This window comes from Anguilla anguilla, chromosome 18, assembly GCF_013347855.1.
Source record: "Anguilla anguilla isolate fAngAng1 chromosome 18, fAngAng1.pri, whole genome shotgun sequence".
Taxonomy (NCBI): domain Eukaryota; kingdom Metazoa; phylum Chordata; class Actinopteri; order Anguilliformes; family Anguillidae; genus Anguilla; species Anguilla anguilla.
This window is the reverse complement of record NC_049218.1, coordinates 3,920,693-3,947,813: the sequence shown is the minus strand read 5'-3', so window position 1 is coordinate 3,947,813 and position 27,121 is coordinate 3,920,693. Positions and strand designations below refer to the sequence as shown.

Below are 27,121 nucleotides of genomic sequence, written 5' to 3'. Positions count from 1 at the left end.
TGACAGTTTGAGCGCCTAAATGACCGTAATTTTACATTTCAAAGCGACCACCAGGTTTTAAAACACCTGATAACAATTTGCCTGTGGCGAGGTTTATAAATGCGATAGGCCTGTGTACATTGGCGTCTGATCGTGGCAACGGTACACACGGTCCTAAAGGAACATTAGAATTCAGACGTCAGTAGAAATTTTTGAAAAAAAAAAAAAAAAAACACAAATGCTAAAAGTTAAAGCTAGGGTGTAGATCAGCTTTCTGAGTCTATTTTCAAGTTAAAAGGAAAGGAGGAACATGGCAATGGAGCCAGGTTTCTCAATGGCTTTTATCTGAATGTGTTCCTCCAGACAGCTTGTTTTGTAGTGTAACTAACAGACACATTTTGTGCAAAATTTGTTAAATTTGTTAAAACCGCTTTTAACATTTTGCGAGCGACCAGTCCTCACTGTACACCGTGCTGCCCCGTGCGCTTTTAGTGCCGGCGGGACAGTGCTGGCGGGAGGCCTCTCTGCCCCTCTCTTCGGCTGGCGACAGGTGCGGGGTGTATTTTTGGGCCTCTCCGGAGTTGTTGGCGGCGCTTTGTGTCATCGTGGGGTCGTGATGCAAGAGCGTCGAGGCGCCGTCATTAGGGCATTCCTGGGCGCGGGGAGGCATCGGGGGGGCGGCGGGGGGGGAGGGCGCAGGGAGGCATGGGGGGCGGGGGGGGGGGGGGCGCGGGGAGGCACTGTCGCCATCGGTTAACAAGCCGCATCCGACCCTGCCCACTTAACGACCTCGCTGCGTGACTCAGATCCCTGGCAAGGGGGCACCTTTTTTTTTGTTGCTGTTGGCACTAGAGTAGCTCATCAAAGACTACTTAGCCCACTTTGCTGCTCACAATGGGCAGTGCGAATTGAAAACCCAAACGAACGGTTTCTCTTAACTCAGAGTGAAAGTTATCCTCTGCTTAAACGCTGATTTTTATTTTAGGAGTGTGGGCCAGTGGTGTGAATTGGTGAAGGAACTGCATTTTAAACCATTTGTTGTGCTTGTGTTTATGCATTTAATCTGTAAAACTACGACTGAGGGTATGTAACTTGCCATAAAGAGGTGGCTGGTTGTTTGCTTACCAATAAAATAATATAATGCAATTCTAAAAAGGAGTATAAAGTAATTAAATATTCATATTTTTAAGTCAATTACAATTACTTAATTTAAGTAATTAAGTAACTTTACCTGAAGTGGGTCTTATTTAGCATTCATTACACCTTAATTAGAGATAATGCATCACAATACCTTAATAAGTGCCAAATAATGCATTATAACCGCAATGTACCGTAAAGATGAACACATGCATTGCAAACTGGTCACAGGAGGTTACGTCATTAGTGATACTGATTTTCAATTAAATTTCCACAAACATGTGCAAACCGTTTTTAAAAGAGAACAAACTTTATGGGGCTCATGCAGAGCGATCGCAGTATGGATCAGCTGCATTCGCTGTTTTACTGTGGGCGAAGGGAACCGCCCCGTTCACGCGACACATTGGATCTGGCAGTGAACTACTTCCACCCTAATTGGTCCTGTCTGCCCTGCGGCTACCACACACACCTGTTTCCCAGCTCCATCCCCCAGGTGTCGGCCATTAAGTAATTAGGCAAAGCGGAAGTGTTGCCTTTTGTGTGTGTGTGTGTGTGTGTGTGAGAGAGAGAGAGATAGACAGAGAGAGAGAGAGAGAAAGAGAGCGAGTGAGTGAATAAGCGAGTGAACATGTGTGTGTGTGTGTGTATGTGTGTGTGTGTGAGAGAGAGAGAGATAGACAGAGAGAGAGAGAGAAAGAGAGCGAGTGAATGAATAAGCGAGTGAACATGTGTGTATGTGTGTGTGTATGCGTGTGAGTGTGTGTGAGTGAGTGAGCGAGTAAGCGAACAAGCATGTGTGTATATATGTCTGAGGGAGTGTGTGTATCGTGTGTATGTGTGCGCGTGTGTGTGTGTGTCTGCGTGTGAGTGAGTGAGTGTGTGTGAGTGTGTATGTGCCTGTGTGTGTGTGTGTGTATATATCTGTTAGAGAGAGAGAGACTGTGTGTTTGGTAAAGCGAAATGGCCGTGTGAGAAGCAGAGGGGCTGCAGCGTGCGCACCCCAGTGCTAATTCAGCACGTCAGTAGGAGGCTGGGTGTTAACTGGCCGGTAAGTGTCTTCAGACATCCACGCAAAACCAATTAAGGGGGGACTCGGGGGACCCTTTGAGGGCCTGTCATTGTTCTGAGGTGTGGGAGCTTTTCACAATCAGCGTCCCAGATGGCATTTGGGTTTTTTTTTACGGCCCCCCGGGACAAAACAGTGAAAGTTTCTTGTCACACTCCTCCGACTTCTTTAAACTTGCTTCTTCTTTAGAATCTGTTGGTATTTACTTTTGGTGGCGGTGGTCCCGTAACGCCCACCAACCCCCCCACCCCCTTTTTTTGGTAGGGGGGTATAATCTAATCAGTCCGTGCAATCTCCTTCACTGGGACAACTGGAATTGTCACACAGAGCACTAACTGCGAGAGACTGAACTATGAGCTACGTGTGATATACGCAGATATAAGAACAAGCAACTGGATACGATCTTCTAAGATAAACGGATTCTATCTTGGATAATACAGTGATATAATTAAGGAAAACTGACCAAACAATGCAGTAAGCATTGGAGAGCGATTGTAGGAAGAAAGAGCATTTTTACATTTTTTATCCAGAGTAACTTACATTGCAAGCACAAGTGCAAAGATCAGGGACTGAAGGGACCCAATAGTACAGTCCCAAGAGAGACAGAAGAAACTGCAATAAGTGTGGATGAAATTAAAATAATAAAAACAGTTAAAAAAAAATTATTCGATCAGAACAATAAATAATTTTTCACAATAAAAACTAGCTGCCAATAGGATGCCTGACTTGCATGTTGGTATTTTAGAGAGAAAGGTAGAACAAACATACATGGGATTATGATAATAAACACACAAAATGCAAATTGTTCTTTTCTTAGTGCCAAATAAACAATTACAGAAAACTAGTTTTTGATTTTTTGATTATTGTTTTTAACCAAATTCTGGGTTGGAATAAGCATTTACAAATATACATTGAAAGCCTTGTTTACTCATTGTGATGTACCGACATCAATCTCTATATGGTACATTTTCAATTCCTTACTTTTTACAATGAGTCTTAAAAGGAATGATTAAAGCTGTGATTAATTATCCCTGGTTTATAGACTGTATGGTGCATCACAGCTGCAAGGTCAAGTAGTAAGTTTTCTTTTTATGTCAGACAGAAACCCTCGGCCCACCTTTAAATTACAGCCTGCGCAAATCCACCCCAAAGCTTACTGGGTAATGTAGTTATGTATCTTTTCTCTGGCCCCAGGAGTAAACCCTAAGAACGCTCCTTTAAGCAATTTTGCCACCTGTCTGCGGCCGTCTATTCATCATGCCCCTTACTATAAATGGGACTGAACAATGGCAGGCAGGCTCCTGGTACAGTGTGGCCTGGGCAGCGGTCTCATTGGCTGGCGCCCAGAGGTGGGCGGAGCCAAACGCTGCATGCACTCCCCGGCCCACCTGCCCCCTGTCAGTCGGCCCCCAGCACACAGTGTTCGAATGGCTCTCATTCCTCCACTTATTTTCAGTGCCAGGCAGGGCATAGCTCGCTCTTCCCCCCCACCCCGCTGGCCCCTGGTGCCCCCCCTGGGGCCGGACCGCAGAAACAGAAACCTGAAGGCATTGTTTGATGTCACTGAAGAACACTAATGCGGATACGCACGCGGGCGACCGCCTGGATTTTAGTTCGATCACCGGCGGCGAATCCGACAAAGTTCCAACCCTGTCCCGCCTTTCAGGTCGTTTTTTAAATCATCCCCCCCTCCCCCATCCCCTCTTCCCCCTCCTCCATCCCCTCTCCCCCCCCCCCCCCAGGCCTGAACAACACTGATGTATTTTGGACTAGCGCTCTGGGGGGGCCTCTTGATTAATGGCCTACCTGCTCGTTATTTTCTGACACACAAGCCCCTCTGCCCGGCGCAAAGCTCCCTTTGAAACGCCGTGCTGTCTGCTGCCCTCGTGTTCCGGGGAGGCGGGGCTAAATGCCGCGAGTGCCGGAGTGGCGTGGCTGCGGCGGTTCATCCTCTCTGTGTGCGCGTGCATTTCACTTCAAGGACAGGGCTTCGATTCCAGGGCTGACGTGTTGGCGATTCGCGGCTGAGAGACTGCCTTTTGGTACGACTCGCCGCGGAGGTGCGGAGCGATGTATCTTAAACACGTCAGCTCCTGCTTACTTTATTTCAGCCGTGCATTGTACCTATGGGAGATTTTTTTTTCAACCAGGCAGTGGTAAAGGGTTCATTTTCATACATCGTCAACACAAGTTAATTTTATTCCCCAAAATGACACACTGATTTAAGCCAAGCCACTGATATATTTGGATTTCAATTAAACCAAATATGCAAAAAAGTATTTATTTATTTCTATAATATTGAATACGTTTATTAAGATTACATATATATATATATATATCTAGAATATATCTCAATTGGATTTTGGTTACTTTAATTTTAACATGTCTCATAAGGGTTTTTTTGTTTTGTGCAAAACTGTACATATTGCAAACAACATTTTTCATTTCAGTCATTATTGCAGTTGTCTTTATCTGGCAATACAGTGTTCAAAACATACCCAAAATGACAGTATGTTTGGCTACGTGCTGGGGTATGCATGGCTCTGTAAACGTCTAAACAGGGTGGGATGAGTTATACTAGTGGTGAGTCACACACCGGTTACCTCATGTTGGCTGTCATGTGTTTACAGTCCGTGCTCGGAAACATTACGGCTTCATAACACTTTCATCCTGGTGGGCTGGTGGAATGCTGAAAAGCTTAAATGCCACCTGCCCTGATTCCACACGAAAGTAAACCCAGTGAACGTGTTCGGTTGGACGTACTATGTTTACAAATCACGCTGGTAAGCGCCAATGTGTGCCATTTTTACGCAATCAAAATTTCCCTGGAGTTTAACTTTTTAATGGCTTTTCCAGAAAACCTCGGATTATGTTCAGTCTGTGCTGTTGATGTTAAATTAACGGCGTAATACAAAGCTTGTATTTCAGAAAGCTCAGGTTGGCGATCTTATACTTCTGTTTTCCTTAGCGTGAAACACGTGTGTGACAGCTCTCCTGCTCCACTTGATATTTGATCTCGGCAGGTAATTAATAGCTTGTTCATCTTTCACATAATGTGTCAAAACATAGCTAAGCTACGCAGCGGCCGGTTCACGTCAGTGTTGCTGTATCCGTCAATGGATGGCGCCTTAGGTGACCGCCAGTGTCACTCATGCCTTTGCCCTTATTAAATTTTAGTGTAAATCTAATGAAAAATAAAAAGGCTGAAGGGAAAAGTTCACAGATAACATCAGTGGCTGCATCAAATTTCATACGTTGGAATGACAGTCCCCAAAAATGACCCGGGTACAAATCTGCACCCATTAAAATGAAAGCCTGTCTTTGACGGTGCTTTCAGGGAAAAGCACATAAACATCTCTTGCCAGGGCTTTTGTTATTTCAGGAAGAATGAAGAGGATGGCAGGATGTTTACGTTATGGTTAAATATATCGAGGGAGATATATTTGTAATTTGGGCATTGTTTTGGCCGGGTGTATTTAGGCATGACGGATACAGCTTGTGTATGTCAGAGCCTGATTTATTTGTGCGTGCGGGTGCTTATCCACCCTATCGAGTGGGTGTCATTAACGCCCGTTCGTTTTCATTGTGTTGTCATCGTGGGAACTCACGACCGGCCTGGCAGCGCTCGGTGTATCCCAACACCGCGAAAACGTCATTACCAGCGAGATGGTCCAAAAGCACCATTGATCAAATCCTCCAGAAAAAAGGCTCTGGCTGTAGCTCTAGCCGACTTCCAGAAGCTGCGGTGTTTTAAGAGAAGTTCGGTCTAATGGCTTTTCCCTTCGCTCCGGGGCCCTGGAGTAGCGCTCAGGACGAGAGGATCTGATGGCTCCTCTCGGCGTAGCACGTAGCGTAGCTTTATTCTCGGCCACGCTTTTTTGAAACAGAGATTAAATCCAGGGAGCGGAAAGACAGCAGGGCCACTTGGGAGGGGGGGCTTGTGGCGGACTGCAAAGGCCTTTAAAGCCTGCCCCCCCAGAGAGGGGGCGGAAGTGGGATTTGACAGTTTACCTGGACGGGGTCTGACGAAAAGCCGCATCCAGCCGCTGGAGTAACAGGAGCCGGTGACGGGGGTCTGGCAGCCTGGCATAGCCGTCATACCTCCTGCCCCGAGCTCACATGGCACAGCGCCCCCCCCCCCCTCCCCCTCCCCCCCACCCATCTACAGGACAGCCACACACGTTCACACCTGCATAAGACTCCCGCCTCCCTGTGTGACGCAGCCCGTTAGCACGTTAGCGTCTCACGGTGCTCCGGCCGCACGGCACCTGTTCGCTATGGGCGCAGCCTCTTAGGCCTCTGTATTTATACACCGTACATATGGAACTGACTACCAGCAGGAAGAGGAGGTGGCAGATATAAATACCTGAAGGTGTATGTACAGTGGCCTGCCGCTGCAATATAAACACAGCGCAGAGTGCCAAGACCGTACTTTTCAAAAGGACACGTTTTTATGGTGCCCTTTAAGATTTAAGAGTTTTTAAAAAAAAAGTGAATTAAGCATGTTAAGCATCTCTTTCCTAGTTCATTTAAAGAATACCTCATTCTAAAAAAAAAATCCATTATTTCTTTTTGCGAAGTGTGATTTTGGCAGGGTGTGTTTTAGGATGGGACTTCAGGAACTCCCGTCCATCGCTCCCTGTTTACATTAGAATGCTTCTGCTTCCTATTTTGTCTGTGGGATAGAGGGAGTCTGCCGGGAGAATAGCAGGGAGACCCAACCCAATGACAGAGACTAAGTCTCTGAATAGAAATGGAATTTACCGCAGTATGTTTAATATAAATATGCAATATATTTAGTTATATTATCAAGATAAAAAGAAAGTAAAACAATATACAATATATAAAATACACAATGTGTAAATATACAATATACAAAATATATTGTCGATTTTAGGTAATGCAATATTTAAAAAAAAATAAAAAATTTACCTCACTTTCTTGCTTTTTGGGGGTTCAGGCCTGGTTTTTGCCCAGTTTTCCTTCCGTTACTCTGTAAAATGTCTTTGTAACAGTCCTCGGTAAAAAGCGCTAAACTCTGGTACACATGCTCCGGCCCAGAGACCACCATTATGGAGGATGGAAAAAGCCTTGAGAACTGGTGAACACATCTTTGCATCAACATGTGCGAGTTGGATCTTTTCCTGCCATGAAGTCTAAAAAAGTCTGAAGTTGGTCTGTTTGATCAATTCAGTGCGTGTTATTATATGGCTCTGTCATGGTGTCCCATAAATCTCAGAATTACCATATGTTTCAGAACCACTGCTTTTCATCGCGAAATGGAATGACTCAAAATACAAAATGGTACCATATTTAGTACTAATAATACGTGCTTCTAATTTGTGCTCGTGGGTCACCAACATGGAAAATGGAAAATGAATAATGAATAATATGTACTGACCACCCCACGGAAAACAGGCCAGTCCAAATACTGTGCCTTTTTATTGCATAAGGTGCACGTACGTCTCAGAGCGTCTCAAGTGGCAGAGCTGCGGGTAGGGCAGCTGGCATGCCATCCATCCAGAGCATGCCCACTGCGGCCTCTGATGACAGACCAACCGAGCACCTAGACTGGATCAAAGGGCGAGGGCCTGGGGTGGGAGGTGGTGGAGGTGGAGGTGGTGGGGGGGGGGGGGGCAGTGTGCCTAAATTAACCCAGTGCAGTAAAGCCCATTAATCCTGTCGCTTAAAAAAAAAATACCCCCCCCCCCCATGCAGATGTAAATGCAGTTTAAAAAGGCCCTATTGCCCTTGTAAACAAGAGGCTTCTTCTAATCTTCACGATGGGGTGGGTCACGGGGGTCGTGGGGGTGGTTATTTAAGGAGTCCCAAGTTCACCTTGACATCTCTGCTGACAGGAAGAGGGGACGGCGTATCGCTTTTCCGCGCCTGTGATTAGCTTTCAGAGCAGCTGCCAGAGAGAGCCGCCTCACCGCGGGGAGCAGCTGACCGCTGCATGAGCAGAGAACGGCTAGTACTGTGGGACGTCACGGTGAGAGAGAAAGAGAGTGAGAGAGAGGGGGAGGGAGGGACAGAGAGAGGAAGAGAGAGAGACAGAGAGAGAGAGAGAGACAGAAGGACAGAGAGAGAAAGACGGGAAGGGAGAGAGAGAGTGAGAGACAGACAGACAGAGAGCGAGACACATGGAGAGATACACAGAGAGAGAAAGAGAGACAGACAGAGAGAGAAAGAGAGACAGACAGAGAGAGAGAGACCTTTATTTGGCCATTGTTGAAAATCACACAAAGACATTTAAAAGGAAAAAACCTTGCTTGATTCTATTTACAGTATGTAAGCTATCCCCCATGACACCAAAAAAGCGAAGGCTATTAGTCCTTTTAAAAGAGATGGCGCTGATCAGACAGGAGGAAACAAAATGATGAGAGATTGACAGAGAACAACTAGAGAGAGAATAAGCGGGAAGGAGGGAAGGAGGAAAGGAGGAGGGACGTACAGTAAAGGGAGTTGGCCATCTGGTTTACGCATCAGGTCTCCTTGACCAAAGGGCCTGCCGTTACCTGATCCCCCGGCCTCTGATGCTCCTCCAAAAGAACACTCACATCCTCACAACTTGTTAGCATCTTGTTGGTGGAACTCTCTTGGCCAAGTTTTTTTTTTGTCCCTTGTGGGAGAACGACAACTGATGGATTGCGTTCACCCTCAAAATACTCGGTGGGCAGCATTGAAAATGCATGTGAACGCGTATGAAATCTTACATTTAATAGTTTTGTGGTCAGCCATTTACAGTATATATATTAATTCCTATGTTACATGTACAGTATAGCTTACATTTAAATGTAAAAGTCAAAATTCCAAAAAAATTGATATTCTCTGAGTGAAGGGAAGGTGTGTGTAAAGGTACAGGTATTTGCTACAGAACATGAGCCTACTGTAAAGCCGCTTTTCCACTGCATGGTACCGGCTCAACTTGCCTCGACTCTACTCGACTTTTTTTGGTTTTCCATCGGGCAAAAGTTGTGGATAGTACCTGGTAATTTTTTGGTATCACCTCCGCCGAGGTTCCAGGTGAGCTGAGGCGATACCAAAAGGAGACGTGAAAACACTGCAGACCACTGATTGGTCAGAGCAACGCGTTTCATGCGGCGTCGCTAATGATGACCAGCTACACTGACGAGGGTACTATCTGCAGTGGAAAACGAAGTACCTGGTACCAAAAGCGAGTAGAGTCGAGTAGAGTCTAGTCGATACCATGTGGTGGAAAAGCAGCTTTATATACTGTAGCTTGTGTAACCACTGTGCGTGTCAGTATGAGTTGTGATTTTCTGTTACGGTATGTACTCTACCACCCTAAGCATGGGTTCACATGTCATAAGACCCAGTCACTGTTAATCAGACTAGAGCTTAGCTTCTATTTGCGTTTTTCAAAGTTCTATATATTTCCCATTATTCTTTAGTGCAAGTGATTTCAGGGGATGAATTTGAGTGCATTGAAACTGTCATTTTTGGCCCCAGGGAGTCAAGTCACTAAATAATGCATGGACTAAATAATGGAACGTGTATTTTGTTTCACTTTTCAAAATGAAATGCATGTTGTTTGAATAAATCTTTTCTAGAAATGCTAGGCCGTCAACTTGGGAAAGGCCAAATCAAATGTAATATAAGACTTTTGCAGGGCATTGTAGTGAATATTAAGAGCTGAAAGTAGCAGTGCTTTCAGTTAGATGGACCATTGCAACTGTCTTCTTTTCAAGATGTAATAAGGCTGGAAAGGCTGCTGCCTGTTTTTCCAACTTTAGAGCTGTATTCTTTCACCAGAATATGAAGTGTCCTTTTGATGTGCATTTTTTAAAACATTTATTTGATTTTGATGGGATTTTGAACACTATTAGGACATGCTTTTTAAGACTATGTGGCTGTTAAGCAGCCCTGGTCTCCCAGGTCAATTGTTGCTAGATGGGGCCAGGTTTGATATTTTGCAGACTTGGATCAGGAGCATTGCCAAAACCAGGAGAATGGTGATTTAGTCTGAGAGTTGTATTCCTATATATGCTCTGTTATAATGAAAAGAGACCATAGAATTTCCATGGCTATGGCTTATGGAAAATAGACAAAGCATATAAACTGGAGATATGCTCAGAAAAATCAACTGAGATACAACATTGATGGTGAACATTTCAGATGTGATTTGGCTAAGTATCTCTTGTTCTCTGTGACTAATCTTACCTCAGACAGTTCCAAAATCCAGTACGCAAGTGAACCATGCATGTGTGTACAGATCTAGTCACTTGTTCCTGGGCTGAAATCAATAGAAAAACAAACATGTATACCATATTTTATTCTCAGATGTGGGGATTGACAAAGTAGTTGTCCAGACGGTATTTGAAGCCAACAACACCTACCAACGTTTTGAGCTCTAAATTGAGTTGGGATACCAGATGTTATGTTGGCTAAATGAAGCACATTTTGTGGCAGACAGAAATTTCACATCCCTAGAAAGTGGAGAAGCCAAGAGGCAAATCATTAAATAGTATTATTATTATTATTATTATTATTATTATTATTATTATTACAGACGTTATTGTTTAATTCACTTACACTAAATATAACCCCCTTGATTTGCACCAGGAGTGGAGCGGACGCTTTTCAGGGGCCATGCCAGTGGACTAGAGCTTTCATACCAGCTGCTGTCCGGCCTGGAGGGGCCGTTATAAAACCTCTAATCCATGGGCCTGGGCGGTGAAAGGAAGCGGACACTGCCGCGTCCGTTCTGCAACGGGTGTAAATCAGGCGTGAAGATTACACCCTTCATCTGTGTCATGCACAGCACATCCGTATGATGTCACGCAAACAGTAATATCATCAATAAATTCACGACCTGTTACTTTTAATACTCTTGCTGTTGATGCTACCCTATAAATAATATATATATAGGCAAACAATTGCGGATATAAAAATGTGAGAGGGGGCACTTATTGTAGAACCAAAACACTTTGTTCATGTTGGCGGGCTCTAGTCCAAAGAGAAAAGTTTTGATATAAAACATGGAAAATGGTCTGTTTCCTGCTGGAAACACTAGTTGTAACGGATGTAATGAATCTTTCTGGGACATGATTGTCAGAAACAAGCCTGGGGACCCAGACCACATACTGCTAGGCTTAAAAATCTTTCAGAATTTCTGAAAACCTAGATGTCTCAGATAATGCAGGGACCGGGGATGGACTGGACCCTCTCTACACCCCCACTCCGAGTGCAGGTTTTATTGTGGTGGAAATAATTGTTCCTGGGTACTGTGTGAGAACTGAAATTTGACATGGGAAATAATTTAACATTTTAATCGTAATAAAAATAGTATTTTCGTTTTTCCTTTAAGGAATTATCGGTCATATTTGGAGTTCTTCAGCTCCACGGAGAACTTTTTATCATCGGAAGTTATGCATGAAATATAATAGACTCTGAATTGCTTCAGCCACAAGAATGATGCTGTTGTCGATTAGCTAATCGTAGCCCAATCAGTACAGAGCCTTAGGTGTGGTTGCCCTCTGGGAGGAACCAAAGCTACTACTTTGTTGATTCCAATTTGTCATTGTGTCTCTTTTAACACTTCTGTCCAATGAGATTGCTAGTTAAGTGATGGACAGCTTATGGCTTACATACTGTTCACAGAGAATTACTTTCAACATTATGATGCCTGTTATTTTTATTCACTGACAAATATTGCTTTTGATTCTTAAGGAAACTAGAATGAAAAAATATTTCCCACTTCTCTGATTTGTTTTCCAGTTCTCGAATAGTACATTTTGGCTTGGGTTTTATACCAAAAATGTGCTAAAATATTTCACCTTTCCCATAACTTTGATTTGCAGATTTCTTTATTTCTTTGTTCAAATCATACCATTTGACTTCAAAGCAGAGTGGCTGGCTGTCAAGTACTCGGCCCACATTGTTTTCCGAAACCACTTGTGAGAACATGAGAAAACCTGCTTCTCAACCTAAGCCTCAAGAAACCTGTGCAGTCAGTTACCCACCCCAATGCGCCAAAAGGAGCCTACATTTGAAAAACATTGAAATTTCAGCATTACATAATGACAAAGTCAACATCCAGTAGGAAGTGCACACATGCAGGAGCTAAGCAAACTTCCTTGTAATTCCAAGTCTGAGTCATTTCCAGAGATAAAGATTTCGAGCAGTATAAATCAGGAAATCTAACATCAAACAAAGAGACACCAACATGATTGCTGTTGCAATATTACATAGGTGTCTCAAAATTTGGAATCGGATGTGGTCACACTGTGGCCTTTCTCTCATCTGAAATTTCTTCCTCCTCAGGAGGAGCTGTTGTACTGCAGAACTAGCAGCCAGCTCTTTTGCCATAATGAATAGAGGGGCCTGTTGATTATCTAATGAAAGTCCTGAGTTTAAGAAACGCACGGGCCTCATCTGTAGTCAACCTTGTCGACGTCGTCAAGGTAATTGGACAATGGGTGTTTACCACCAGCTCAAGCCCAGGCTCATGTGGGGGCACAATGTGAGTGTGTGGCCCTGTTCCCGCCTCCCCCAAAGCACATGTCGGCATTGTCCGCGTCCCCTGCTCGCTCCAGACTTCCTGTGGGCACCAGAGTGCTCCGCTTGGAGCAGCCCGTAGAGAGCAGGCTTAATGCTAACAGGACTGGGAAGGCTGCCAAAAACAACACATTTTATTGAAATAGAAAGCAAAAAAACCGACCTTCACCGACCTTTTTTCAGTGGCCAAGTGGAAGCACCAGTAGTTGGAATTTCAGTAGCGTGTTTCCAAGGGTCAAGTATCACCACTGGACTTTGGTCTAATTAGGGGAACAAAAATACTGGCCAAAAGGGGACACTGCTATCCTGAAAATGGCATTCTGCCACTAAAAAAAAGTGCATGTCATGAACTAACATCTCTTGTTCACAAGCAATTTGTTTTAAAAAAAGTGTATAAATTCTATACTGCAAGAGAGAAACCGCTAATGTTGCAGTTGTTAACAATTCCAGCAGAAAACATGGATCCATGGAAACATGAATTTGGAAAGGGTGCTGAAAAAGTGGACCATCTGTTTTGAATCAGTTGGTGAAGAAGGTGTACCCTTGAATGTATTCCACTGGAAGAAAGTCTACATGACTATCTATCAAGATGCTGTGCTAGCCATTGCCTTTCCTGCGAAAACTGACGCAGTGAATGGGATTATACAAATGTGAGCCACAATCAAGGCTCGACGAAGATCGATGAAGGTATGTTCTTGGAAGACTTATTTTTTCTAATGCTCAACACATTTATGTTTAAAAGCATTGAAGTGCACCACATGTAGAACCTCCATTATTTTTTCAATTTATTTTTGTGTCTCTATTTTTGTGTTTAATGTCTAAAAAAACTGCACAAAACATGCCAAGCTGTACTGGCTAACAATATCGCTTTGTGGTAGTGCCTTTTATTATCTGCTAGGGAGGAAATGCAGTTCGAGAAATACAAATGGCGAGAAGTATTCAAAGTGCTTCAAAGAGAACACTTAAGATTTCAGAGTACCATTCTTTTGGAAGGTAAAGCAAGGGCAAATCATTGCGGAAATGAATGACTGAACATTGTCTATAGAATCTTGGCATTCCTGTTGGTTTTCTGACAAGAAGCACTTTCACAGATGTTGAACATGAAATAATATTACGTAGAGGTGAGGTACCTTTTTACTGTGTTAACAGCAGGTAGTGATTTCATTAATCTGCCACAGGGCTCAACATATGATTTTTCCATTGAAATAAAATTGGCTCTTCATATGAAACGGTACCAATGAAATACAGACTTTTTCTTGGGCCATTTTTTAGGAGTGACTTTGTTACCAAACCTTTGTAATTTTATTTTATTGAATAGCAGAATAGCATATTCCTTTAGGAGGACTTGATGGCTTGGATTGAATTTCAGGGTAAGGATTTTCTCTGTACTGACAGCTGTTCAGGTGAATGATTTTGTTACTTGAGGTAAACGGGTTTATCTGTAGGAGTGCTAAAAGACAGACATTCACCACAGGAACACAACTGGCCTCTATCCAGCAATCACTATGCATTGCCAAATGGATCGAAAGGTGTGCCTGCATTTATTCCACTGCAACACAGAAATAAGTCCCTGACCAACATCCCCAAAGGCAGAGTTGTGATATAATTACCAGCTTACGTGCTGCGGTGAGAATGCCGGTGTGGTGTAACCGTGCTCAGGAGGGACTTTGTTTCTCCGGTGCATTCCGCCAGCGTGTGTGACGAGACAAAAAAGGAGCACTCGCTGAACCAACCCTGTCCTTTCCCGGAACATTGTGGTGGAGAGGAAGGTTTGGAATTGCACCACTGGTGACACCAAAGGCCACCCTCAATCCTCCTGGGGGTGGGGGGGATGGGGGGTGGGTGGGTGGTGATCGGGAGGTGGGATCAATTACAGTCAAAAAGGATCGCCAGCAGCTCACCTCTGACCTTGGACCCCTATGATTACCCATGATCATTTTGAAAGGGGTTTAATCGCTCGTGGGAATGGACACCGGAGTTCTCTGAGGGGGGCCGAAAGGAAGGACTTCTGATTGGCTTCCCCTCCACAGGTCCCACCCCAGTGGCATCTGCTGCCCTGCTTAATTTGGTGACTGCATTTCAGAAAAACCGCAAGGATCCAGTGGGCAGGACTTGTGTGTGTGCACACTGGGAACGGAGAGACATGCACAAAAATTAAGTCTACAACACTACCCAAGACAGACAAGGGGGAACTTCCTTAATCTTTCACTGCTGTTAAGTCACCTGAGGTCTTTCGATGACAAAGACGTGACAGGCTTCACATTTCTCGTGCAGAGATGTCAGATTGAATAATCCAAGTTGCACTCAGTGTGGGTTTTTCATCCTCCGGTGGTTACTTCAGGAAAAAGGGTGTTGGTTGCTTTTGCAGATGTTGGAACGGCCATTTTCTGGGGGAAAAATGAATTCCCCTTTCCCCTTCTCGTGTTGTTGAATGTAAAAACGGAGCGATAGTGATTTAGCGAAAAGGAAAAGCCGTTGAGATAGCGGCACTCGCTGCCTCCTCCCTGCCAGTTTGGGGCAGTTGATTCCGAACGGATGTTTTTGTGCTCAGCCAGACCCCCCGCTGGCACTTTGTACAACCCCCCCCCCCCCCCCCCCCCACCACGTCTGTGACCCCCCTGACCCCCCCCAACCGGAGCCCTTAAGAGCTTATTAGGCCTATTAAACAGATAGACCCGCATTTCCTCCCCTTTGTTTACCTTGGCTGACTGTGACGCCTGTCACCCGCTATCTCCTTTCTCTGTCCTTCTAGCCCCATGTCCCGGCCGCTCCCTCCCCCTTCGCCCTCTCATTCATTTAATTCTACAGACTAGCTTCTCTACCACCCAAACAATTCACTTTAAATTAGGGAATTATGGATATATATATGCATGCATGTTTCCCAATTTCCTGTAAGTGTACATGTTAAACTAATTGAAAAAGGTGTTTACACTTGAATTAAACCAACTTTTGAGCGATGTGTCACACACTGCCCCCTCTATCATCCTGGAATAATTCTTATGTGATTTAATTTACCAGATAACCCTTCACAGTGAGGCATTTACCATTTAAGTTAATAACTGTGGGGCATGTTATAATGAGGTTAGAATCAGATTATCAAGATCTGGCAGAACAGTAGCAGAATTAACCTTTTTACTCTTCAGGAAATGGCTTTTATCTTAAATAAATTTCAGACCGCCAGAGTTTTCTTGTGATTGATTTTGTGTGTCGCCTATCCATGAGCGTGCATTGCAAAATGATAAATGTGTCCTTTCTGGCTATGCAAAGAACCACAAGTTCAGGTCATATCTTAATTTATCACCATTGTGGTTTTTCTCTTTTCTTTCCTGAAACCCTCAACCCTATGTCAGCATTAACCTTTTGGATTTTTCTTCCGCTTTAATGACAGGGAGGAATACATTTAGTGGTGTTTTCATCAGAAATAAAAACATTCAGGACAGAGTTTTATTATTATTATTGGAGGTTATGCATGCTCAGTGCCTGAGTGAACTTTGTGGCATTCGTTTAGGATTACCGCTGTACAGTGGATAGTTTGCTGTACTCCAATGTGAATTATCCACTGAAATTTAGACCCAATCAGAAATGAGCATAGTTGTTGTGAATCAGTAAATTGTGTCAGACAGGTAAGAGTCTATGCTGTGAATGGTCTCTCTGGAGCTTATTTAGCTGAACTATTCTGGAAAGATCACTGTACATGGGAATTGAAATGTATTTGCCATTAATAGTCTGGTTTGAAAATGAATGCTTTACCAAAATAAGCATGGTTAGCAGAGACTTAACAACTCATTTAAATGCTGATATGGCTCAATATTTACAGACACAGTAAGTACCTTTTTCAAGGGTTATAGCAATGTTGCCTCATAAGTGATATAAACCATCAACGTTGTGGTTTCCAGTTCAGTTCCCTGACAACAGTGCCAGACTGGCGCCACGTACACTATACTGCATGTATTTTTCACTGTCAATGGAACACTTTTGTTTCCAAGGAGCTATTGAAAGTGGTCCACAATACTAGAGTAACTCACAAATAGTCTATCCGATTATCTATACTCATCTCTTGCTGAGCCGCCATTTTAGACTCTTTATATAAAAAAGCCTTTGTCAGTTTAAATCTGTGTTGCATTTTTGAGTCAGGGAAGAACTCCAAGTGTGTTTCGAATTCCATTTGTGAAGAAGACTCCCACGATTGGACCTATTTCTTCCATTATCTCTGGAAAGATGTTCAAGCCTGAGATCTCCGGGCAAGGGGAATGCGGGGTTAGCTCTGTGCGTTTAGCAGGGACACTGGATCCCACTTCCCCTGCACAAGAAATGGAGAGCTGGGACTCTGTGCTCAGCTATCCAGATAGAAGAGTCGGCTATAGAATTGCTGGGATTCCATTGTTATATGGGTCTCCAGTTACTGTGGAATCCTGTCCAGGCACTACAGGAATGGGAGGGGTCACCCAGGGCCACACGGGTTCCGCATGGGTTCCGGTCTCCACTCGTCTGCCATTGGTGGCGTGGCCAAATCCGTCCCCGCAGAGAAAGAACCGCCGCAACGATCCGTCTGTCTGCCCAATGCACGCGCCAGAGTCTTGTGGAAAAAGAGGAGGCTGACAGCACTCCAGGCAGATGTGGTGTGGGAGGGTGGAAAGAGGTCAGGGACTGCAGCTAAGATGATGACGTTAAAGTTCCCAGCTCACCTATCGCACAAAGCTGAACTATGGCTGAGCTTACTCGTACACAGACATAATTTTCAAGATTGGACAAAACTGAAAAATGGTCAACAAAGCCCTGGCCCACAGGCCTGAAAGTAATTTCCAGAAGGAGCTTAGTAACAATGTGCCTTTCTGGAAGATCCTATATTGTTGGAAACACATAATAAACTGCATGACAAGATAGTGTTCAAAGATTTGATTAATTACACCTGATGACAAAGGTAGGTAGAACTCAACTCCATTTTAATATATGTGTATGTACACTGACCTACGTGCTCACGGCTGCTTGTCATTATCCTCATGAATTTGAAATCAATCATCTGCTCAAATAATCTCGTAATTTGGTGTGTCAGTGTCTATCCTTCGAACATTATCCTGAAAGACTGTTTATGGCGGTTTCCCATGTCTCAGGCTCCCACAGTACATTGCAAAGTCATTTTCTGTGATGCCTATACAAAGTTGGTGAAACTTGAAGGGAATTACATTCGCGTTTCGGTGTTCAGTTGACTCTCTCATCCAGAGGGACTTGCAGGTGACATGTTTTCATATACTCCATTTAGACAACTAGTTTTACTGAAGAAATTCAGGGAAGTACCTCATTCAAGGGTAGAACAGCAATGCTCTCCAAAAGCCTGAAGCCTCCAAAGGTGCCACACGATTGTGTCCCTTGTCATTTCTAGTAGCAACAGTTTTTAAAGCTTATCTTAACTAAAAAAAAAAAAAAAGTCAGATAGTGGGGGGGTGACTCCGGTGCTGGGTTATCAGATGTGTTTGAAGCTGGGATGGGGCGGGGGAGGGGGGGGGGGATGGTTGGGGGGTGTGTTGGAACAGCTTCCCCAGCTGTGTAATGGGAGAGCTGGTGCATGTGGCGGGGGGAGGGATGTGGGGGGACAGCACAGATCTCAAACGGTCCTCTGCGGTTAGAAAAAGGTCCCACGGACAGTTGGTTTGCTCATCTAGGTGCTCGGCGGCTGCTTGATGTCCCCAAGATAAACAGGGCTATTTACTGTTGGCCAGGACCCCTTTTTACGAGCCTACAGGATCCTCTTAAGGACAGGACCCTTTGCGAGTTGCCAAGCAGACGCATGCTGGGATGGCATGGTCTGGGAAGGGGGTGGGGGATCAGACGATCGTTCCCGAGGCCCGCCATCTAAGAGGGGCAGCGAGCGCGAACGGACGAGTCCCAGTCACCACCCAGGAATGCAGCAACCTCAGCTTGCCCTCCTGAACCCAGGAGCTGCACTGCAACCTACTTCAAACAGGCCACTTCAACAAACAGTGCTTTCCCCCCTGTGTTTGCAGAGACGACGGGGGAGGGGGGTATTAAATCATTAGCAACATTCTTTTTAGGAAAAATATGGGGAAACAGTAAGCCTAGTAAGCAGTAGTTTGATGTGCGTTCACGTCAGTTCATCACCGTCGCATCTGTGGGCCTGTGATGTAAGATGACTTAGCAAGTGCTTTTTCCTTATTTTTGTGGGTAGTTATTTTAGTTATCATTCAGATTCCCAAAACCCTGCCCTTGCACGAGGGAGAAAGATGTTTGCACACAATTCAACAGATAAGTGATATTTTTTGTCATATTGTTCTAAAACTGATAAACATAAGTGCTATTTAAAGCACTAATAAGGGACTAATAAAGGATTATCTTATTTCCTCATATTAAACCACAATGCTTAATTATTTTTGTGTTTTACAAATGTAAATATGGTTCATCATGCTTTGGAATGCAGCAATGTGATATTTTACTTTTTCCATAAGAGCAGCTGGGGCATCTCAAACATAAAGCACATAAAAACTAAAGCACCCCCCACTTGTTTTAGGGGTGGTCTTCATTCCTCACCCTCTTTTAAAGAGCCGGTTAGAGTCACCTCTTGACATGGGTTTTCCCAGAACTGAATCAGAGTAGTGAGCGAAAACACTTACCCCGCCCCTACCAATGTAGCCGTGGAGCCCCTGGTGAAAGGTGAAGACCTTCCGGATTAAGAAACACTCCTGAGCATCAAATTTGATATCATAATTTACAGTACTCCAAGCACGGGGTGCCTTTCAGAGGCCAGGGACGGGGGGGGATGCTATCAACCTGTCAAGGACGCTGTGGTAATCCAGGATTTGAGGTCTCTATGTGCCAAACCAGGCTCAAAATGGGGGGCCCTCATGTTTACCACCCATCAATACCAGCTAATGCAGCAAGTGTTTAACGGAAGTGGTGGGGAGTGTATGGAGGGGGAGAGTCCACAAAGCATACATTTGATTTACCGCACAAGCGTACGAGAACCTAATCCATATCTTTATCCGGTGCGCCCGATTCAGTTTCGCAAAACGTGAGAGCTAGAGACCTGTAACAGACGGATACGGATGATGAGCTAGAGAGACGTGTTTTTTTGGAGTGGGGTTGAAGGGGTGTTTTGACAGCATGCAGAAGGTACGAGGGATGGGGTTACTAATTACGCAACTGGACATGATTTATGTCCGTACAACAATAAATCTGCACATCCGTTCTGCTATATGACAAGATAGTTGCAATAATCACACACCAAAAGTTTGCGGCATTTGACATAATTGGCTAAAGTACCTTATTAATTTGCTATTAAATAGAGCTTTATTCAGGGGTACTGCTTATAGTAGTATGTCATATATATGGCTCATAGTAACCCCCCACCTGCAGACAGAGTCTGTTTAGGTGAGGTAACTGCCCAGCCACTGGCTGCCCACTAGCAGCCCACCATCAGCACTGACGTTTGCCCATCAGTGGGTGGTATATTGGCACTATTACCACAAAAGTGCTGACATGGTTCCAATTTGCCAAACAGTGACCCGATGGGCCCTTTCTTGCCGGGTATCTTGCGCGAACAGAAGTGGGGCTCCACCAGGGATTATGGGAGTTCCACAAAGCTAAACACGGGGAAAATAAAACCCACTGAAAACAGCAGATTTTTTTGTGTGGCTAGGCTTTATTAGCGGCAATGCACGCTCTGCTGGCCCGATTCACATGGCCGGGTCCAGCGGGGCAGTCTCGTTGCCTTTTGTCCTCTGGCGCCTCGATGATTTGCGGCCTGTCAGAATGCTTGGCCGCGGCTCGCGGGTGTCCGTGTCACCGGAATGAACTTCGGGGGATGTGAGAATTGAACAAACACCTGCGTTTAGTAGCAGGTTCATTTTACCGAGATGATTTTACGGTGTGAGACCCCGACACGGTTGAGTTATGACACGACCGCGTTCCAGGTCTGTGGACGCCTTTGTCACCTAATTAAAAAGAGAACATAGTCCCTATGAGTCTGATTACTCTAAGACTGAGGAATAGCGTCTCACCCAAGTGGGTCAGTGCGTTGTATGACTCAGTATTTAGATATGTAGCCCTTCTAGATATTGTAAAGCCTTCATAATTATTTTCCCTAATTTTAAATGATTGAAGATGTAATATATAGTGGCATAAATAAAAACTATTAGAACAATAAAGTGACAAAATCTGAAGCCTGAAAAGTTTTTGGGGAAACCTGAAACTACCCTATGGATAGCTAAAAAGTATTTATGCAGTGGCCCATCCTTCTGGGAGGCTTGCAGCGGGTGCCATCTCATGGACGCCGCTTGGGCAAGCACAGCTGGTCACGCTCCGCCCCATGGGGCTCCGCCTGAACGATCTGACAGGCTGTGGGTGAGAGCGGGCACACTCATCTCACCGGGGTAGGGTCATGTTTTGGGGGGGTATCTGAAACACGCGCACGGCAGATGTTTTTAAACCTTCAAGTCCCCCCAACCGCCCCTCACCACTCGTCCTTTTGATTCTAATTAGCACCCATAGTAGCTCATGCAGTTTTGGATTTTGACTTTTATTGGATTCTTTGTCATGCCTCACTGGGCACCTGGGCTTTGAAGTCAGTGCTTTTCTGAGGTGCGTGACCAGTGGCCACCTTGGTGTTACCTACCTCAAATCGCTGTGCAGCGGCTGTTCTGAGGGTCTCCTCGGGATAATGGGAATTGTCCCACAAAATGCAAACAGAAGTGAAAGTTCATAAATGTTGAGCGTTTGGTCGAGTGTTAATTTATAAAAAACACAGTCAAATAATGATTTTACTAATCATAAAAGTTAATGTGTATCTGTGCTGTGTTTATGCAATGTGCATTAGGGAGGTTTTGTTGTATTTTTGCAGATAAGATACTTTTACATGGCCTAACTGACCCTGCCAATCGACACGCACAAGCTCTTTTTCATTTGAAAACCACCAATCATTGCTAAGAACTGCGGACTCTGTGGGCATTTTCATTACTTTAAACGCAAGGATAACCCTTCTTCATAAAAACAGCCCGAGGCTGTACCAGGTTGAAGTTTGATCTTCCTGTCTTTTCAGGGTCTCAAGAAAGTGGCGACTGTTAAATCTATTGCGGGGTGAATGATTGTTTGCTCAGAAGAGTGTACTTCCTCCAGAGAAGAAAGAGAGTTAGAGTGTTAGTGTTAGAGGGGGGCTGGCGAGACGTGCCTCATTTTTTGTCTGAAACTTGAAAAAGTCCATATGGACTTGGTGATGATCTGAGAGACAGAAGAAAAACAAACTTTGCTTTTGTACTGACATTTGTTGGAGGGGGGTGAATGTTATGCCTTTCTCTGTGATTGTTTTAATCAATCAGGAGGACTCAATTTCAAACACTGCAGCAGCTTCTTTGCGTTTATCATCTTCTCTGGAACATCTTCATTGTACATCCCAAAAACATGGTTTTTAAAGGGCAGTTTTCAAATATGTCCTAATTGTAGAAACTCTATCAAGAGTTGTCCTTAACTTTGACTTAAAAATGCACTTTAGTCTTTTCTTCTTCAGCACCAAATCTGCTTATGAAAAGAAACAAATGTAAAATGTGCATTTCTTTGCCAATCAAATTGTTGTCTGGATGCAAGCCGCTGACAAAAAAAAAAACTCCAATTAATGACTATTGCTTCAAAAAGGGTGTAACAGTTGTTGGTAAGACAAGGCTGTCCCTGGAATGGAAGTGCTGAAGTTAGTGGCAAACTCACAGCCGAAGCCCCGGCTCTCTCAGCCGGAAACAGAGTGGGACCCCGCTCCCGCGGGGAGTGCGACGGAGCGGTCTGCTCCTCGCTGACTCCCCCGGAATGCCGTCTCCATTCTCCCCCCCCCCCCCTGCCTCCCCTGTCACCGTGCCATCGGCTCCCATGGAGACCGGCTGCCGGAGGGGCGAGCGGCCAACCGAAACCGTACCTGTGAGGCCGAGCAGCACCGGCGTGCCGGCCGTGGGAGGGAGGCACGGAGAGGTGGCAGTCCAGGATCAGGCTGCTGATTGGATGCTTCGAATAAGCAGATTTTATGAGGGGGGAATCTGCTTTCCTGCAGCCAGTGCTTGGGACACCTGTAATGAGGCCGAGTTTAAATTTCAAAAATGGGTCCGTTACTGCGGCTGTCGGAAGGGGGAACGGTAAAGTCGATCGGATCACTTGGCGGATGCGAGAGGCAGATGTGGAGGAAATCCCTTGAAGATCCAAGCGGCAGCAGATTCTGTCTGCGCAGTGCAGGGCAGTGCAGACATCTGGAAAGCTGCGCAAGGTTGGACGCTTCACATTGACGGAACGCAGTTAGGGAAATTTAGTTTGTTTAGAAAAGATTTGGCAAATGACATAACATAACAGGCATTCAGCAGATGCTCTTATCCAGAGCGAATTACACAACTTTAAAAAAAAAACATTTACATTGAATCCATTTATACAGCTGGATATATACTGAAGCAATGCAGGTAAAGAACCTTGCTCAAGGGTACAACGGCAGTGTCCTACCCGGGAATCAAACCCTGTGATCATTAGGTTACAAGACCAGTTTCTCACCCATTACACTACACTTCCGCCCGTTTTAAATTAAAGTTACTAGCTAGATGAAATGTTAACCGCAGTGCATATGCATGACGATTTCATTGATTCTGTTTACTGTAACACAACGCCACTGAAAGGCTCCTGCGGTGATGTGGGATATCAGTTCGGTAGCACACAAGATTATTTTGAGATGTAAAGGAGAAGGAGAGGAACATGTACTCATGTGCCCGGCAACAGTCCTTAACTAAGCACGGCGTGTCTTCGGACGCAGGAGTTTACAATCGCCATGCGTGATTCAAGTCTTAGCTTTCCTCTCTCGCGTCCGAGAGGGTAGCGGAGGGTTGTGGGTTAACAGCCTTGTCAGTCATAATTCCACTGCGCTAGACTGAGACCTGCGTCTGTGGCAGAGTCTGCTTTTCTCATCTGGACATCTCCACCTTTCCAAGGAACCCAATACTTTCATCTGAATCTTTTTTTAAGCGGTTGACATTGTTTGTCTTTTTAGTAGACCTGTCATCCTTCAACGGGCCTAGTTTATTTTCACATCCTGTTTAGCTGAACGGAAGACAACTGACTGGACAGGCTTGGCTTCTTTGTACGGTGTAAGAGTCATGCTATCCACTGGACCAAAATTACAGTTTATTATTGGAATATCCTAATATTTTTATATACAGTATAGTTTATTTATAACAGCATTAAAGTCCCCCAAACTTCTGCTTGAAATATATACATTTTCCTGAGAACTGCATATGGGAATTACATTAGAAAGAAAAAAACTTGAATTCTTCAGTCAAATTCACTCCAAATTCATTCAAGGGGTTTGGCTAGCATGATGGGGAACTCAAAATGCATCAGAATTACCAATAAAGGCTTGCATTGTTTGTACCTTTTTACAATTTGTACAATTTACCTCAGGTTAAGTGCTGACATGTTTATGAAGCCAACACCCAGCCACATTTAAACTGTCTTTAATGTTTAGAGCCATAGCCATCCAGTGTATGTGTGCATATGTTTGTTTGGGCACGGGGTACCACAGTGTTTTTAACACTACTGACGGTGGTTCAAAATCTAATTCAAACTATGAAGATGACCTGTCCGTATGAACGGCAAATGAAAAGCAAGGGACTGTCCCCAGAAATCAGTCAAGGTAGCCAGTCCATCCAGCATTAGGCTCAGGGGCAGAGTTATTTCAGGTGGGCCAGCCAGGTTCACACCTCTAGACTCAAGGAGACAGAAGAAATTGCCAACAATCTTCCCTCCTAAATATCCAGACTCAGATATACCCCTTAGATTAGATTTGTATCAAGGAGTTTAACCCACACAACTTCTATCACACACACATGCTTTTTTATGGTATATATAATACAAAAGAAGGCAAATTTATTTCAATTGCAGACTATTCTGCTGTATTTTTAACTGTTTAACCGATGAAGGGGCGATAAGTATCAATCCCCGCAGATGGAAAATCTGTTTGTTCTCATTCTCAGAGCTAAGCGGTCCATTCTTCGAAGCCTCTAAACACTTAAAATTCTTGTGATGTTTATGCCAAAGAGTCTGCTTTCCCAATTACCTAATGGGCGAACTGGTCTCGTCTGCTTTCCCTTAAAAGCTGGACGCCGCATAGTGTTCATTGGCCAGAAGCCAGCTCCACACATGGAAAAGGCATCGAGTTCCCCTCATTTATTTCAGCAATGTGGTGAAGTCTGCTCTCTCCAAGCTTCTGTTTTAATGACTGTGGCCCAGCAAGACACCTCCCACCCCCCCTCGTTCCTGGTAACCCTATATTAAAGGCATCAACCGAAATCCCAGTCGCACTTCATTGGGCGCTTGGCCGCGAGGCAGTGTTATGAAAGCGGGTGGCTTGCGTGCGCGGTAGCGGTCTCCGTCGCGGCGTCTGCGGTGTGTGGTAACACAGTTCTGCCAGGAAAGCACGGGAGTGAGTCACTGGCCAAAGAGAGTCCATACTGAGGACAGTATGTCCTGTGTTTTGACAGTGATGAGCAAAAGTAATGGGACAATTAGCTGCTCAGCTGTTTCTTGACCAGTGAAAGAACACTTTTAATTCTGAAGAAAACCCCGTTTTCAATGGACAAATAGATCAAGAACACTCTCCAGGATGTTGGCATAGATGTGCCAAGGACTACCATAAAGAGAAAACTACATACAGCATAACCTCAGTGGCTTCATCACAAGATTCAAACCACTGCTAAGCCCCAAGAACAGAACGACCAGGTCAGAGTTAGCTAAGAAGTACATTAAAAAAAACATGAGTTCTGGAACAAAGTCTTATGGATAGATGAGATGCGTATTAACCTGTACTAAAGTGATGGAAAGAGGAAAGTGTGGAGAAAGTAAATAGGTCATGATCCATATCCCCCCTACTAAACTGTGAAGCATGGTAGAAGCAGTGTTATGGCTTTGGCATGTATGGCTGCCACTGGAACTGGCTGCCTGGACGATTTTACTGCTGATGGCAGCAGGATGTATCCTGAAGAGTACAGAAACATCTTATCTGCTCAGATCCAACCAAATGCCTCAAAAATCACTGGACAGCACTTCACTTTGAAGCAGGTCAATGACCCCAAACATACTGCTGAAGTTTTTCAGGGCAAAAACTGTAATGTTCTTGACTGCCCAAGTCAATGACCTGATCTGAATCCAATTGAACACGTGTTTGCGGAAGACAAGACTGAAGGCAAAATGCCCCAGATTTTTTTTTTCTCCAAAGGTCAAACTCTGAATAGTCTCTTACAGATTCTTAAATACGATAACTTCGTCGTCTTCCGAAATTGCTCACTCAGCGTGGTTTTTCTCCATTATGTTTTTAATTTGTCCTGAAAATCAAAGAGGGAAAAAAAGGCAAGCGTGCACATTGCGATTAGCACTGGCTCAGTTAAAGCATTAACCATGCAAAAAGCAAACATGTTCGGGTTGTTTTTTCTGCATGGTTGGTTATATTGTTGTTGTTTTAACCTTATACTGTGCGTGTTACCCATTGCCATACGTAAATAATGTGTTGGTGGGCCATAAATCAACGGAACCCCCCCCCCCCCCCCCCCGGTTAAGGTCCCCTGGTCTGCGTTTAACGTGCGGTCAGAGGAAGGACCAGGCGTCCGTGTGCTGCCGGCTGATGATGTCACAGGCCTCGGCCTTCAGGTCTACACTGTGGTAAATGACAATAATCAGGCCTGTGTCAAACAGTGACAGAATTCACCTACTACACTTATTAATAGGATATTAATGGTAAGAATATCAATTTACAGCATGTAGAAATGTGTGGATAGATATTAATAGTGAATTTATTATTTCTTTTAAAGTCAGTGGCCTTTTAAGTCAGTCTTTTCTGCTTTTAGGTTTGTTCAAAATTTTTTGAAAATGTTTAAAATGAAATTTTAGATTTGCCATTACATAAAATAATAAAAATGTGCACATAATGCAACGAGGAAGACATTTTTAAAAAATTGTTTAGTTTAAGATATTCAGACAATGGGCAAAGACAACAGCGCTTTGGACCTTAGGCATTAAAATAGAGCCATAATTGCGAAATAACGGAAGGCAATGTTTTTTCATTTGTATTATAAAACAGGGTAAGTACGGTATGTACCATATTTGAATAATTGTCTTTACTTGTAGGCACTCTGACAAGCTACCTCATTAGATAAAGTTATCTTGTGTTGATAAGTCCTATAATTTTTTGGAAGTGGCAACAAAAATAATCATACAGGTCACAATAGGAAGGGAGGAAATATCTTTGATTGCCCTCTCAACCGGTCTTCTCAAACAAAACCCTGTCTTCCTCTTTTGTGGGATGGAATCCAAACACTAGCAAAGGAATGTACCTACAATGAATTATTACAGTTACGTGCTAAATTCAATGCACTGCTTAATTTGGTTGACGCCTAACAA

General features: G+C 44.2%; 1 protein-coding gene across 17 annotated transcripts in view; it reads left to right on the top strand.

Annotated features, from left to right (window-relative positions):
- The window catches only part of col13a1 (collagen, type XIII, alpha 1), a 101,029-nt gene that overhangs the window by 8,953 nt on the left and 64,955 nt on the right, over positions 1–27,121 (top strand). The window lies entirely within an intron of this gene.